This window comes from Lutra lutra, chromosome 4 (genome assembly GCF_902655055.1).
Source record: "Lutra lutra chromosome 4, mLutLut1.2, whole genome shotgun sequence".
Classification (NCBI taxonomy): Eukaryota; Metazoa; Chordata; class Mammalia; order Carnivora; family Mustelidae; genus Lutra; species Lutra lutra.
In genome coordinates, this window is record NC_062281.1 from 159,956,652 (window position 1) to 159,973,010 (window position 16,359).

Here is a 16,359-nt window from a genome sequence, read left to right on the forward strand (position 1 = left end):
ATGGTGACTGAGACCACGGGCCAGAAGAGCTTCATCTCTGCAAAGCCAACATCAGTGCACATTTTTACAGTTGTTGAAAGAGGAAAGGAGTCTGTGCCCAGAATGTCCACACAATCTTCACTTGGGGCCCCCAAGTGGTGGAAGCGGAAGATTCTGGCTAATTTAAGCCCCAAAGTGGGTTCCTGTTCCGCTCTGCCATTGACTCCATCGTCACACGAGGCCAATGACACCCCCTTTCCGAAGTTCAGTTTTCCCACTGGAAAAAAGCAGAACATGGAGCAGACGATCTTTAAAGAATCTTCTGTGTCTCACAGGCTGGAACGTCGAAAACTTCCTCCAACCACCAACCTCTTAACTCCGTTCCCAGGCTTTGGAGAAACACCTGCTCAGAAATGCTGGTTTGAGCCACATGCTAAGGCTCAGAGCCTTGTAGCTGCTGTTCACAGCTTGTAGCCCAGCGGCCTGACTTGTAAGAGGGCCCCTGACTTCTCCAGGGCGGCAGGAGCTCTAGCTCCATGGTGATCAAATCCAAAATGCATGGTAAGGGCTTCCAAGTCCAAGTTTTGCTACAGACTCCTGGCCTCCCTCAGCCCCACATCCTTAAGACCACCTCCCTGTGGCACCTGGTGGCTCAGCCGGTTAAGCAGCTAGCTGCCTTTGGCTCAGGTCATGACCCCAGGGTCCTGGGATCGAGTCCCCTGTTGGGCTCCCTGCTCACGGTGGGGGTCTGCTTCTTCCTCTCCCTCTCCCTTCCCCTCACCCATCCTCTCTCTCTCTCAAATAAATAGATAAAATCTTTTAAAAAACCAAAAAACAAAACACACCTCCTAGCTAATAGTCCAAGTCCTGCCCCAGAAACCTCATCTGCCTCTCCAAACACATTCAAGCAGAGCAGCCATGGCAGTGTGAGATGTAGGCAGGGTGGGTGAGAAGGGAGTCCCCAGGGAGGATTGTCCCAGAGAGAAGACTACAGACCGCCATGGCCGTGTACATGTCAGGGAAGGAGGGCGTGGGGATGTGCTGGAGGGCGCGTCTGGGCAGGGTGAAGGCCATCAGCTAGGAGGTGGTCTTAGGGGACGTGGGACTGAGGAAAGTCAGGAGCCTGGAGCACTATTTGGAAGTCCCTACCATGAATTTTGGATTTGATCAACAACTGTCAGTAAAAGTCTTTTCTTCCAGAAGATGGAAAAAATTTTGTCTCTCTAGGATACTGAGGCTCGCGAGGAATGCAGGGTGTGTAGCTGGGCCAGAGAATTCAGGAGGCATGGAGGGCTGAGCCAACTCTCACAGCGGGCTTGGGCCCGGCAGCCAGGGCAGGAAAGAGAAACAAACACAGGCCGCTAGACCCAGAGCAGGCACGAAGCCCCCGCAGAAGGCGCCCTGCACGTCCACGCGTGGCCTCCCCCTTCGGGGGCTGTCTGCGGGACACACGGGTTGCCAGCTCAGACCCGTGTTGGAAGTTCCTCCAGGGAACTCATCATCCACCACCTCTTCAAGCACTCCAGGTCCCAAGCTTCCCAGGGATGCAGGCCAGCCCGAAGAGGTGCTTTGCCTGCCGTGCTTTATGCCGTGGTTTATGCTCCTTGAAGCCGCTCCCTCCTTCTCAGAGACAGCTGCCCAGCCCGCTGCTCTGGCTCCCAAAGAGCACTTCCCTTTCAGCTTTTGAATTTCAAAGCAGACCTGACTGCAAACAGATGGATGGGGTCATAAAAATCCCCCAAGCAAAGAGGTTCATGGTCGTAAAAGAGAAGCTCCTTTGGAAGAATGAGTCCCAGTACCCATGCTGGGTTCTCACTGCCCTTGGCACCCACATCCTCGCTGCTGTCTTCACATGCTGTCTTCACCTTCACCTATCCACATTCCATCTGGCTTTCAAGGCTCAGCATCAGTCAGTGATCTCCCAGGTAACCTTCTATGTCCTCCCCTCCCAAACCTTCCCAGCCACTAGCCACCAGACTGCTCTTGCCTTTGAGCTCCTAGGGTACTCCTCCCTGGACACCTTCACCTACTATCGACATCTTGGCTTTGCTGGCAGGATTTCTTTTTTCCTTTTTTTTTTTTTTTAAACATATCTTATCTCTATAAATGGATTTGAGGCCTAAGATCAGAAAACACCTTACCCTTCATGACTAATCCAGTGTTGAACCCGAGACTGATGCTGAATCCATGCTAACTGGATGCTTTTCATGAAAAGTCAACTGTATATAGCTTAAATAATAGTAGACAGAACACGGATGGAGACTGTATTACCTATAAGCAGCTGCTGTGGGGACTTGCTACTGTGCAACACAGGAAGTGTCATTCTACCGAGCAGTGGGGGATCCATTTCCAGGGTACACTCCAAGCAGGAAGTGACTTCACTCAAAGAGATGGCCTATTATGTCCAGAGTGAAGAAGAGCCATTGACAGAGGAAACAAAGATAGGACAAAGAGCAAGGAGGTCCGGGAGGTGAAATGAGTGGTGAAACTCATATAGGCTTTGGGATCAGGTAAGGCTGAGTTGAATCCCTATTTATCAACTATTTGACCCTGTGCAAGTGCCTCAAAAACTCTGAGCCTCAGTTCTGTTACCTGCAAATGGGGATGGTAATAAGACCTACCTGTGGGATCGTTGTGGGGTGTGGATAAGATAACGGTGCCCAAGATTGGCTAAGTGTTACCAAAGAGAGCCCCACAGGCCAGGCAGATGGTGGGAGGAAGCTATGTCTGGATTAGCAAGAAAAACTGACATCCAGTCTAGTGGGAGGAAGTAAAGACGCCTCAGAAATTCACAGATTTTCACATTGTTCCCGTGTACTAGGGGCTCGCTGTGTGCTACCTGATGTGTAGAGAACATTTCAATCTTCACACTGTCTTAGAGAGTGAGGATCATTGTCCCTGCTTTACAGATGAGGAAACAGTTTCCAAAAGGTTAGGGTATTTGCCTGTGGTCACCTAACCAATGTCGAACTCCAGAACCTGCAACTTAATTGCCCCCCACTGCGCTTGAGATAAAAGTTGCACAATGGAGACTAAGGAACTGAAGCATAACCTAATATTGCTTAGAACTTTTCCTGGCATCCATGAGTCATAGCTAAGTTCCCAGAGTTAGTGTGTTCCAGTTTGGAAGAAGGAATCGAGACCACCCCTGCAAGATTCTCGAAGGTATAGAAAACATCCATTATACCACCCCTCCCCAGTCAACCAGCATATTGGTAGGGCTGAGGCCAGAGGACACTCAGGGTTGCAGGGATTAAAACAGTGAGGAGCATATTAGCAGAGCAGGAGCTATGGGGGAGATGGGACATGCCAGCCAGGGAGGGTTTTGCCCACAGCAGAAAGAAGCCCAGTATCCCTGAAGAAATCCACCTACCTATATGTCCCCAACCAGAGAAAGAGCCAACATTTGGACATCTGTCACCCAGAGGGCAGCGAGGCCCTCCTTTTGTTTCATTTCAGCATCCTGCCCAGCCTGGTGGGGGCCATTAGCAGCCTCCAGGGAGGCAAAGAGGGGACAGGGCTGACTCTGAGCTGAGCTGGGGGCAGGGGTGGGGTGGGGGTGGAGACAAACATTTTGAATTCTGTGAGAAATGTAGATTGATTTTGACCAGATGAGAGTTTTTAATCCCGGAAAAAGAGAACCTTTTAATCCCAGATAGTGGTGAGAAAGCTACCAGATCCACACAGGACATGGCCCAGGGATGGGGAATCGACCATATAAACAGTTGAAGGGAGTGGTTGGAGGAAAGAAACTCAAGTGGTTCTCCCTTTGCATCCACTGAGTCCACCAATCAGAAACCAGGCCCTCGGAGTTGGCCCCATAAGCAGCATCAGGAAGGACGAAGTAAACCATCACGGTGTCTGTTCTCAGCCACCCTGGTAAGTGTTCTTATGTGATCCTCTGGAAAGGGGCACAAGGGACCCACCTCAGAAGGCGATATGCCGCCTAAGAGCCCATAAATGCAATGGTGAGTGTGCTAACCCCATAGCAGCCTGTGTATAACTTTCATTCCAGGGTATGATTCAAACTCTCTCAAAAGAAAGCTCAAGTTATACATTAAAAAAAAAAAATCTGGAGATTTTGTTGTGAGGATACATCCAAATGGGGTAGATCATTAAAATCTAGATTCTAGAGTCCAGGAGAACCAAGTCATCATCAAGAGGCACCACCATATCGCAAAACACTGGCTCAAAGAACTCTCCACGTGAGACCCTTAAAAATGGCTTCTCTTTGACTTCAAATGAGATCTTGATTCACAGCTGTGGCACTCAAGCTCCTGTCTCACGTGGAAAAGGCCAGTATCAACCGTGGACAACCACCCTAGTGGGGCCCTCAGGTTCTGGGCCTTCCTGTGCAGTGTGCTGGGGGTCACTGTCTCCCACACTTCACTGCCAGTGACCCTGAGAGGTCAGGGCCACCAGCCCTGTTTTGTAGACACGAACACTGAGGTTTGGAAAGATTAGGGACCTTTTCCAGGACCTCACAGCTTGGAAGTAGCTTCAAGAATGAGAAGGCCCATTAGACTCTAAATCTGTGCTTTTCTAACTACTCTAAGTCAGAGTCTGGTCCAGCCTCAGCCCCCAGCTTTTGGACCCTCAAACTCTCTCATGTCCCCATCTCACTCACTCTTGGACCCTGGCCTAACTCCATCTTTCAGAGAACTGTGCCTAGACTACCAGGCAGAAGCCTCCTTCTCCTGTGACCCCCATCAACACTACGCCACTTGCCCCTCACAGCTCACGTCATTCTGACCTCTGGGATCACATTCATAGGTAGCCAGCTATTTTCTTTAATGGCTCCTTCTGCTAGAGACCGCTTCTCTGTCCACACTCACTCCCTCGGTGACCTCAGTCAGTCCCACAGCTCCAAATAATCTGTGATGGGTTCCCAAGATACAACCAGCCCCACCTCTGCCGTGACATCCAGCTAATACAACCTCTGCACTTGGGTGTCAGAAAGCATCTCCAAGTCACCACATTCAAAACCGAACTTGTGCTTTCTGCCCCTAATCTATTCCTCCCTCTGCGTCCCACTTTAGTGTACGGTGCCACCATTCCCTTGGTCCCTCAAAGCAGACATTGTGGAGGTGATCCGTGATTGTTCTTCCCCTCACCCCCTATATCCTTTCCATCCTGTTACTTCTACCATCAGAATCTATGCAGAAAAGGACCTCTCTCACCTGCCCTACTTCCCTGGGCTGAGCCACCCTCATCTCTCCAACTGACTTCCCTGTTGCTGCCAACCTGTCTACACCCCACAAGGTCACATGACCATTTTCAATGTAAATTAGATCATGGCAGTCCCCAGCCCTGAATCCTCAGTGCTTTCTCATTAGACTCAATGAAATCACCATTGCTTACCCAAGCCAAGCAGGCTTTCTCTGATCCAGGTCCTGTCTGGCATCACTTCCAGCCCTCTTCATGCTTACTCCAAGCCAACTTTCCTGTTTCTCCTCATTCCTTGAACCGTGGTAACACCTTCAAATGTTAGGACTTGGTGCTTGCTGTTCTTTCGGCCCAGAATGTTCTTCCCCCAGGTCTTTGTTGACTTCCTCTCACCCCCTTCACCTCTCTGCTCACATGCCACCTTCTCAGAGAAGTCCTGCCCACCCAGGTCATCTGTAGGAAGCATTGCCCTAGGGCTCTCTCTACCCATTGTCCTATGTTCATTTTCTTCATGCAACTACTCACCACCCGGCATTCCACTGTCCACTGTGTCCACTTCCTCTAGAATAAACTAGAGCCGCCATGGCTCACACCTTCTCTGCACACTCCCTGCCCCATCTCCACTGTCTGACTCAGAGCTCACGCACTCAAAACAAATTCGTGGTGTGATTGTTGAAAAGTTTTGTTTGTGGTGAAATTAGGGTTACATAATTTAACAAGAGGTATATAATTATAGGCAAATTGGAGGTCTGACCCCAGACCTCAAATCAGGGACTGATCTATTGGCCAGATCTCAGATGCATGCTCATGTCTGTTCCTGGCAAACCCTGAGGACCCACAGATGAATGCACGCTCCTGGGGCTATGACTAGAGTCTGAAGCGAACAGCTTTCTTTCTGGCCCTGTGTAAATGGCCTACCAGTTAACAGCAGGATTTATTCTTTCTTTCTTTCTTTCTTTTTTTCTTTCTTCTTTCTTCCTTTCTTTCTAAGATTTATTTATTTATTTGAGGAGGGAGGGGGAGAGAAAGGGAGAGAAAGGGAATCTGGAGCAGACTCCACACTGAGCAGGGAGCCCAACATGGGGCTTGATCCCAGAATGATGAGATCATGACCTTAGCTGAAAACAAGAGTCAGATGTCCAACCAACTGAGCCACCCAGTTGCTCCTACAGTAGGGTTTCTTAACCAGCGGCTATCACCCCACCCTTGCACTGTTAAGGACACAGTTCTGAGTTACAGTGACAGGAACCACAACAGTAAACAGTGAAACAGTGAAACAGAAACAGTAAACAGGAAACAGTAACAGTGGCCATGAACACGGATAATGATTGAGTTCACCTCTAGGCTCAGCCCTGTGCTGTGTAATTAAGGATGCTGTGAGTAGTGAGTCAAACCCAGGCCCTGCCTACAAGGGATTCACAGTCCAGTGGGGTGCAAGTAAATATGTTGAGGGTGGCGATTTCCAGATGGGAAAACTGAGGCCCAGAGAGGGAAACTTCATGCAAGTTAGTGACAGGGTCAGAGAACCACACCTTAGTAAGGGGGATGAGAGGGGGCTGGAGTTGGGGGAGGGGCCCTCCATTTATTGTACCAGGCTCTGGGTTTTGTGCTTCATTTGGAAGGCCTCATTCTAGTCTCCCCATACCCCTATATCAGATGTGTTATTATCCTCTCTTGCAGATGGGAAAATTAAGTCCCAGAGGGAAAGCAGAGGAAGCCCATGGGCTCCACTCGGGAATGATGGAACTCAGCTCCTCAAAAGGCCAAGGGATGATTCAAAGTAAGAAGAGAAGAGACAGGGCCACAGGGGAGGTGGGGGAGGGAAGGGATGACAAGCAGCAAAAGTAGACTTGTCCTGTGTCAGTCATTTGGCCTGAGTCTGACTCAGGGAAGAGGGAACTGATCACCTCGGCCTCCTCATCTTAGTTATCAAGGCCCAGGACAGACCCACATCTATGTCCTGCATGGTGTGGGGATACAAAGAAGGAGGCCTACAAACCCTGGGGAGGCTACTAGCAAAAAGAAATCCCTCAGGGTTTCCAGAGCACCCGAGAGGACCCCACTCAGCTTGGGGAAACAGAGTAGAATTAGGGAAGGCTTCATGGAGAAGGCATTGTAGGAGTGAAGTAATGAAGAAGAACATTTCTGAAAGACAAAGTCACACAGTTGAGCAGACAGGAAAGTAAAATTTCAGTCAGTCCCATCAGGACACAGGACACCCAGCCCCCACCACCCAACCACCCACCCCCCCATCCTTGTGTCTCTATCAGCCCTGGTCCCTGGATAGTCTTATCATTCTGCTGCCCTCCCCCTTACTATTCTTTCCTACTGCTGTGGCCATCACTCACAAGGGAAGACCTTTGCCTTCTACTTTGCTAAGGCCTTTGGTTGGAAATTCCTCAATCTTCTGCCCTGCCCCAATCCCAATATGCCAACCATATTGGGGATCTGCCCCTTCCTTTTCAAGGCCAGGCCCTCCTCTCCCACCAGAGGCCCTACCCTCTCATCATCCAAACATCAGCTGACCCTCTCTCCTTCATTTTCAGACTCTATGTCTTCTTTGGCTCCTTCCTTCACAATAAAACGAGACTCAAATGCCTTCCACCCTACAAGGCCAGTCCTTCAAGCCATCAAGGGATAAATAAATAAAACAACTTGACCCCAAGATTGAAAACTTTAGCAAGCATCTTCTGAGTTCTCTGAAGAGCATCTGTGTCTTCAGAGCCAATTATGATTTCATTTCAAATTTACTCTCAGGTTGAATATGAAAAGTCACTACTCATATATTTTAATAAAATTTGCCATTTGAGCTACCCCGTGGAAGGCACCATCAACACTAGAAGGCAGACCCATGGTGGTAAGGTGTTCTCAGTGAATGAGCACTTTACAGAGGCCTGGACCCAGGCCCCCCTCCTCCACCTGCTCCTGCTCACACAGCCGTGTATTTGTCCAGCAGATTCAACCCTCACCAAATCCTCATGTTCAGCTGAAAATTGCTCTAAGCACGTTTTTTTTTTTTTTAAGATTTTATTTATTTGTCAGAAAGAGAGAGAGAAAGTACACATGCAGGCAAAGAGGCAGGCAGAGGTGGAGAGAGAGGCAGAGCGAGAGGCAGGCTCCCCGCTGAGCAAGGAGCCCAATGCGGGACTCGATCCCTGGACCTTGGGATCATGACCTGAGCTGAAGGCAGCGGCTTAACCCACTGAGCCACCCAGGTGTCCCTCTAAGCATGTTTTAACATGTTTTCATAGACACCATCATTCTACACTGAGCAAAACAAAACAAATAAAAAAGAAAAATGGCCAAATCATTAACATCCATGTTTTCATACAACTCAAGGGTAAAGAGTCAAGTTAACCTCATCCATTAAATCAGTTGTTTGTCTTCAAGCTCATTAAATGTGCTGTTGGATGGTGTCATTCAATAAAGGCACCTTCCCAGCTTGGATGTCTCTCGTGATCATGAATTAGATCTTGTCATTGGTACACTGTATAAATTCGGCCAGTGTTGTTTTGTTGTGTTTTTTTTTTATTTGTTGACTTCATCTTTCAAGTATAGTCTAAGGCTGTCCAATAAAGAAGCATTTAGAAAATTTGTATTTGCCTCTTTGATTTAGATATGAATTTTAGAGATTAGAATTTAGTTTAAAAATGATCTCAAGTTATATTGATCCCACCCCCACTAAACTGTGAGCTTCAGGGTACTGAGATAGTGTCTGACTCATCTCTTCCATTCAAGTCAGCACTTAGGGCAGGATCCAGTCCTACATATCAGTCAGTAACTCCCATAATTATACTGCATAACAAACTGCCCAAAATCTAGTGATTTAAAATAATGGATATTTATTCCCCTGCTCATGAGACTGCAGGTCAGCTTTGACTTGGCTCTTCTATCTGGCTGAAGGTCCTCCAGGTGAGCTGCAGGCTTCAAGGTTAGGTTCAGGTCTGGTCTGTATGTATTCACTCTGGGGCAGTCTGAAGGTGCAGCGGCTTTCTAGACCTGTTCTTCTCATGGCAGTCAAGAGAAGCCAAGTTCCTGTAAGTGTTTTGCTGTCATATTCACCAACTTTCTGTTTGCGGAATCAAGTCACATAGACAAACCCAGTGTCAGTGTGAAGAAGTATGTTCCCCTCACTGCAAAAGGACATGGTATAAAAAGGAATTGACACGAATATCCCTCAAACTCTTCCCAAAAATAGAAGAGGAAGGAACACTTCCAAACTCATTCTCTAAGGCCATCATTGCTCTAATACCAAAGCCAAAGACCCTGAAAGAGAAAAAAATTATAGACCGATATCCCTGATGAATACTGATCCAAAAACTCACCACAAAATAACAGCAAATGAAATTCAATAGAACATTTAAAGGATTAAATAGCATAACCAAATGGGATTTACTTCTGGAATGTAAGGATGATTCAACATATGAAAATTAATTAATAAAATATACCACATTAACGGAATGAAGGAAAAAAGCCTACATGATTATTTCAACTGATGGTAGAAAAAAATATCATTTAGCAAAATTCAACACCCTTTTGTAATAGAAACACTCAACATATAGAAAACCCTAAAGGCTCCACCAAAAAATTGTTAGAACAAATAAAAAAACCAATTACTAATTTAAATAAATTAATTAATTAAAGTAAAATTATAAAATACAAAATCAATATACAGAAATCAATGCATGCCTATACATTAATAATGAACTATCAGAAAGAGAAATTAAGAAAACAATCCCAGGGCACCTGGGTGGCTCAGTTGGTTAAGCAACTGCCTTCAGCTCAGGTCATGATCCCAGGGTCCCAGGATCGAGCCCCACATCGGGCTCCCAGCTCCATGGGGAGTCTGCTTCTCCCTCTGACCTTCTCCTCCCTGATGCTCTCTCTCACTCTCTCTTTCTCAAATAAATAAATAAAATCTTTAAAAAGAAAACAATCCCATTTACAATTGCATCAAAAAGAATAAAATACGTAGGAATAATTTTAAGAATAAAATGCCTAGGAATAATTTTAACCAAGAAGATAAAAGATCTACACACTAAAATATAAGATATATAAGACATATAAAATATAAGACCTGGATGAAAGAAATTGAGTAAGACACAAATAAATGGAAAGGTATTCCATGCTCATGGATGGGAAGAATTAGTAGTGTTAAAATGTCCACAACATCCAAAGCAATTTACAGATTCAATGCAATCCCTATCAAAATCCCAATATTGTTTTTCGCAGAAATAAAACAGACAACCCTAAAGTTTGTATGGAACCATGGAAGATCCCAAACAGCCAACATAACCTTGAGAAAGAACAAAGCAGGAGGCATCACACGTCCTGATTTCAAATTGCATTACAAAGCTGTAGTAATCAAAACAGCATGATATTGGCATAAAAAGGGACACAATGGAACAGAATAGAGAGCCCAGAAATAAAGACACACATATATGGTCAATTAACTTATGATGAAGGAGCCAAGAATACACAACAAAGAAAAGATAGTCTCTTCAATAAATGGTGTTGGGAAGACTAGACAGCCAAATGCAAAAGAATGGAATTGGACCACCATCTAACGCAATACACAAAAATCAACTCAAAATGGATTAAAGACTTAAACATAAGACCTGGAACCATAAAACTCCTAGAATAAAACACAGGAGGTAAGCTCCTTGACATCGATCTTGGCAATAATTTTTTTTTATATTTGACAGCCAAAAGCAAAAGCCATAAAACCAAAACAAACAAGTGGGACTACATCAAACTAAACCTTCTGTCTAGCAAAGGAAGTCATTAACAAAATAAAAAGGCAGTGTATGAAAAAATATTTGCAAGATATATTTCTGATAGGGGGTTAATATCTAAAATATATAGGGGCGGGGCACCTGGGTGGCTCAGTGGGTTAAGCCTCTGCCTTCGGCTCAGGTCATGATCTCAGGGTCCTGGGATTGAGCCCCACGTCGGGCTCTCTGCTCAGCAGGGAGCCTACTTCCCTTCCTCTCTGCCTGCTGCTCTGCCTACTTGTGATCTCTCTCTCTCTCTCTCTCTCTCTGTTAAATAAATAAATAAATAATAAAATAAAATAAAATAAAATAAAATAAAATAAAATAAAATACATAGGGGCACTGGGTGGCTCAGTCTGTTGGACATCCAAATTTTGATTTCAGCTTGGGTGGTGATCTTGAGGTCATAGGATCAAGCCCCATGTCATGCTCTGCGCTGGGTGTGGAGTGTGCTTAAGAGTCTCTCTTCCTCTGCTCCTCACCCCTCACTTAAAAAAAAAAAAATTAATTAAAAAAAAAAAGTGTGGGGATGCCTGGTGGCTCAGTCAGTTAAGCCACTGTCTTCAGCTCAGGTCATGATCCCAGGGTCCCAGGATCGAGTCCCACATCAGGCTTCCTGCTCAGTGGGGAGCCTGCTTCTCTCTTTGCCTCTGGCTGCCACTCTGCCTGCTTGTGCTCTCTCTCTCTCTCTGACAAATAAATAAATAAAATCTTTTTTTAAAAAAGTGTTAAGTTAAAAAGGAAGAAAAATATATGTAAAGAACTCATACAATTCAACTTAATGTCAGCAAAAACAATAACTACAAAAAAAATCCCATTTAAAAATGGACAGAGAATCCAACTAGACATTTTTCCAAAGAACTCATACAAATAGCCAACAGGTACATGAAAAGGTACATCAACATCATTCAGCATCAGGAAAATGTAAACTGCAATGAGATACCACTTCACACCTGACAATGGCTATTATCAAAAAGACAAGAAATGACAAGTGTTGGAGAGAATGTGGAGAAAAGGAACCTTTGTGAACTGGAGCAGGCACTGTGCAAAACAGTCCGGAGTTTCCTCAAAAAAATTAAAAATAGAACTACCATGTGATCCAGCAACTTTTTTTCTGGTTATTTATCCGAAGGAAATGAAATCACTATCTTTAAAAGATATCTGCACCCTGGGTTTATTGCAGCATTATTTACAAGAACCAAGACATGGGAACAACCTAAGTGTCCATCAGCAGATGAACAGATAAAGAAAATGTGGTGTATGTATGTATATTTCAGCCATTAAAAGGAAGGTAATCCTGCCATTTAACAACATGGACAGGCCCAGAGGGCATTATGCTAAGTGAGATCACTCAGATAGAGAAAGACAAACACTGTGTGATATCATTTATATGTGAAATCTTAAAAAAAAAAAAAAAGAGATCTTAAGTACAGAGATCAGATCTGTGTTGCCAGAGTAGGGAGCAGGGGGCATGCAAAATGGAAAAACAACCACTCAACAAACTAGGAAGAGAAGGAAAGTGCCTCATCAAAACAAAGGCCATATACAGAACACTCATAGCTAACATTGCACTTAATGGTGAGAGACTGGACGCTTTTCCTCTAAGATCAGGAATAAGATAAGGATGTCCAGTTTTGGCATTCCTATTCAACATAGTACTAGAAGTCCTAGCTAGAGCAATTAAGCAAAACAATAAAATAAATAAAATTAAATAAAATAAAAGGCATCCAAACTGGAAAGGAAGAAGTAAAATTATCTCTGATTATGGAAAACATGAAATTCTATATAGAAAATCCTAAAGATTACACCACCCTTCACACTCACACCCCCGCCCCCCGCCCATGTATGTCCACATGAAAATGGGAGGTGAGCAGAACATCTTGCTCCTCAAGCAGGTAGAGCTCAAAAAGAGAGAGAAGGTGGCAGGGTCACACTTGGTCCCTGCAGTCTCACTGATAAGTTCTTTTCCTTCCTTAGAGGGGAAGCAGAAAAAGAGGAAGCTTCTCATCTTGACAAGCGTGGGAGTGCCTATTCCACCAGCCGAGGTAGAAGCACCAGGAAGAGAGAACGGTTATCCCTACGGATATGTCCAAAACCAAGTTCATGACCTTCTTCCCCAAACCTGGTCAGCTTCAAGGATTCACTGTCTCAGTGATGGAGGCAATTTCCCTCCAAGGGCCAACACCAGGGGTCTAGCGGTAGGAATGGCTCATGTTTCCCGCTGACCATGTTCTGCCCACGTTAGCCTTCAGTGTTTGGGACTTGCACGTTTCTGTGGCACTCCCTAGCTGAAACAACTCTGCTGGTTCCTGCAGAGCCTCCCAGCCAGCCTCCCTGGGTCCTCAAAGCCACTCAGGCCCCTTCCACACTTGAGCCTGAGAGATCTCTAGAAAGAACTATGAGCAAGTCGCCTACCCTACATTATACCCTTCAGCCCCTTTTCATGCTCTTAGGATAAAGACCAAAATCTCTGTTGTGAATAAGGTGCTGTATGGCCTGGGCCCATCCTCTCTCCAGCCTCCTCGCCCACACCCTCCCCTACTGTCTCCCTCTCCCTGATTCTCCTCTCAGTCCCTCAAATATACTATCTCTTCTGACCACAAGCCTGTGCACACGTCTTCTCTGCCCAGAAATTCCCTCCCTCTCCTTTCTTCCCTTGTTCACTCTTGGCCGCCTTCAATATCACCTCTGGTACTTCCTCTGGGCAGTCACTGCTTTTGGTCCTCCTCTCCCCCTAAACCAGGTCACTTATTCCATCATGGGCCTTCTTAAGTCCTTATTCCTTTCCTCAGGGCCCAAGGCGCCCATGCCACTATTTACTCACGTGTGGCTTGATTAATATTGGTCACTCTCACTTTTCATATACAACAGGACCTTTCATATACAACACTTTTCATATACAACAGGACCTTGGGCTCAGCCCCAGTTTATCCCCAGTACCAGGCAGAGGCTGAGTGTGGGTCCGTGCCTGTTGCACAAATGAATGAGTTCTCAGCTATCTGGACCAAGCACAGGCTGGGGCATCTCTTTCCCAGTTCTCTCCTTCTATTATTGTTCTCCCTCTTTTTCTCTCTCTCTCTCTATCTCCCCAATTCCATCCACTCCCCCTGTCCCCCACTCTCCTTCCCTCCACTGCATTCCTCCCTCTTTGCTTCCCGGGCTTCCTTTCTCCCTTTTGGAGTCTGGACAGCTTTGCCAAAATTTCTCAGCCCAAAACTTTTGCAGCTACAGCGCCACCTAGAGTCCATCTCTGAGATGGACAAACCCTAGAGCGCTTGACCGCTGTCCAGCCGAGCCCAGCCCAGCTCTCCCCTGTGTTTGGCACATCTCTAGGTCCTCAGCCCTTGTCTTCCTGACTTTGATTCCTCACCATCTCTGCAACCCTCTAAGTGTTTAGTGGAGACTTTAAAACAGACAACTACAGCATACAGAGAGGACCATAACTGTGGGTCAAGGTGGGATCGTCCTCTAACATTTGGTCCTGCTGTCTTTCCCCTCCTCTTTCTAGCACTGTGGCTCACAATTCAACATTAGCTGTAATAACAATTAATACTACAATACATCAAATAGTCCATGAGTAATAACAGCATTTAAGAACCCACGCAGGACTCCTCTTCAAGAGGAACTTACAGAGCTACTAAGAAAACAGCGTGGACGGAAGCAAGTCTTCCACTTAGTCTTAGCCCCAGTTGCTCTATCTCTAAAACCACAGGTTTCACTCTGGAAGTTTGCACCAAGTGCCTTTCAAATTGTTCCAGTCATTCCATCATGTGTACAGAGATTTATGCGTAGGATTTTTGGTCAACATTGTACATAATGGCAAATGCGTAGAAACAACCTTCCTGCTCAACAATAGAAAACTATGTAAGTGAGGTAGGGCACATCTTGTTTGAATAGTACGCAGCCACCAAAAATAACACACACCAATGCTTTATATAACGTGGGGACACACCTGTAAGCTATTGTGGGGTAGAAAACAGGTTAAATAGGAGTTATTACCTCAATCATACAAAATAAAATTTTAAGTGGGGAGAGATTACAAGACTTGAAGGTCCTTTTTTTCCTTTTCTCTGTTTCCTTAAATATTTGTAAAGGGCTTGGTTTTTATTTACAATGAACTATTGGAATTAACCCCCAATTACCAAAATAATCTAAAAGAAAAACATTTAAAAATTAGGAATACCTGGATAAAAGCTCGAATAGTCTACGAGACTCTTCATCAGAGACTGGAGAATCTCTAGACTATCTCATCTCCACAGACAGTTCTGAGATCTTCTGAGACCCACCTGATTTAAGGTCAAGAAACACGAGTCAGTCTGTCCATTGGCATGGGCTCAGCCAGCATCTCCTGCGCATTTAGCAGCTGGGAACATACGTAGGAGGTTGAATCTTTGTGGCAGGGAACATCTCAGCCACCGTGCCTGCCACAGGTCTATTGAGAGGAGCAAGGTAGACACAGGAGACAACACCCAAATAAATTCTAAATGGAGCAAAGATTTAAATATAAAAACTGAAAGTACTATAAGAAGCATAGAAAGAAAATAATGTTATAGTCTCATGACAGGTGATGGCCTAATTATAATAAAACTGAGAAGCCACAAATGAAGAAAACTGAGTAATTTGGCTCTACAAAAATATGAATTTTGTTCATGCCAGGAACACTCAATAGAAATATCAATAGAATTTGGGGGGAGGCGTGCAGAATTACACACACTCTCAAATTCATATGGGAAAGTAAGCATGCAAAAACATTCATAATATAATGAAGGGTATATAGTGGGCATGAGAAAAATAGTTTCAACTCATACCACAGGCAAAAAAGTACATTCCCTTTAAAATCTAAGTGTGGAAAATCAATTAAAGAAATTAACACTCCACCCTACTCTCCAAAATGAGCAAAGGATATAAAACAAATAATTGAGAGAAAAGGAAATATAAATAGCTCTTAAACATATGGAAAGATGCTCCGAATTGTAATAAAAGACTTTCTAAGATCTGCCTACCGGATGGATCATGATGATATACTCTGTTGGCAAGGATACAAACCCAGAAGCCAATGGCCCCCATGGAAAACTGGTTTGACTCCCTTGGGTGGCAGTTTGGCGATGTCAAAGTCCACAGGCTGGTGCCCTGTCTCCACCTCTCCGAGGTCATGCTGCAGATCCAATTAGACGTGATGCATGCACAGAAACTGGTAAATGTAGCATCATTTGTAACAGAGAATTAGAAACTAAGTGTTCATCAACAGAGGATGTGGCTAAACACACTCTGACTGGGAAAAGAATAAGAACATTTTTATGAGGTGCTGCAGTATCCTCTGCAAGATACACTATTAGAGGGGAAAAAGTGAGGTGCAGAACATAGTGTACTCTCATTCATGTCTTCTTAAAGGGTTGGAAGAAGACCATATATGCACATTTATTTGCAAATGCATAAGATA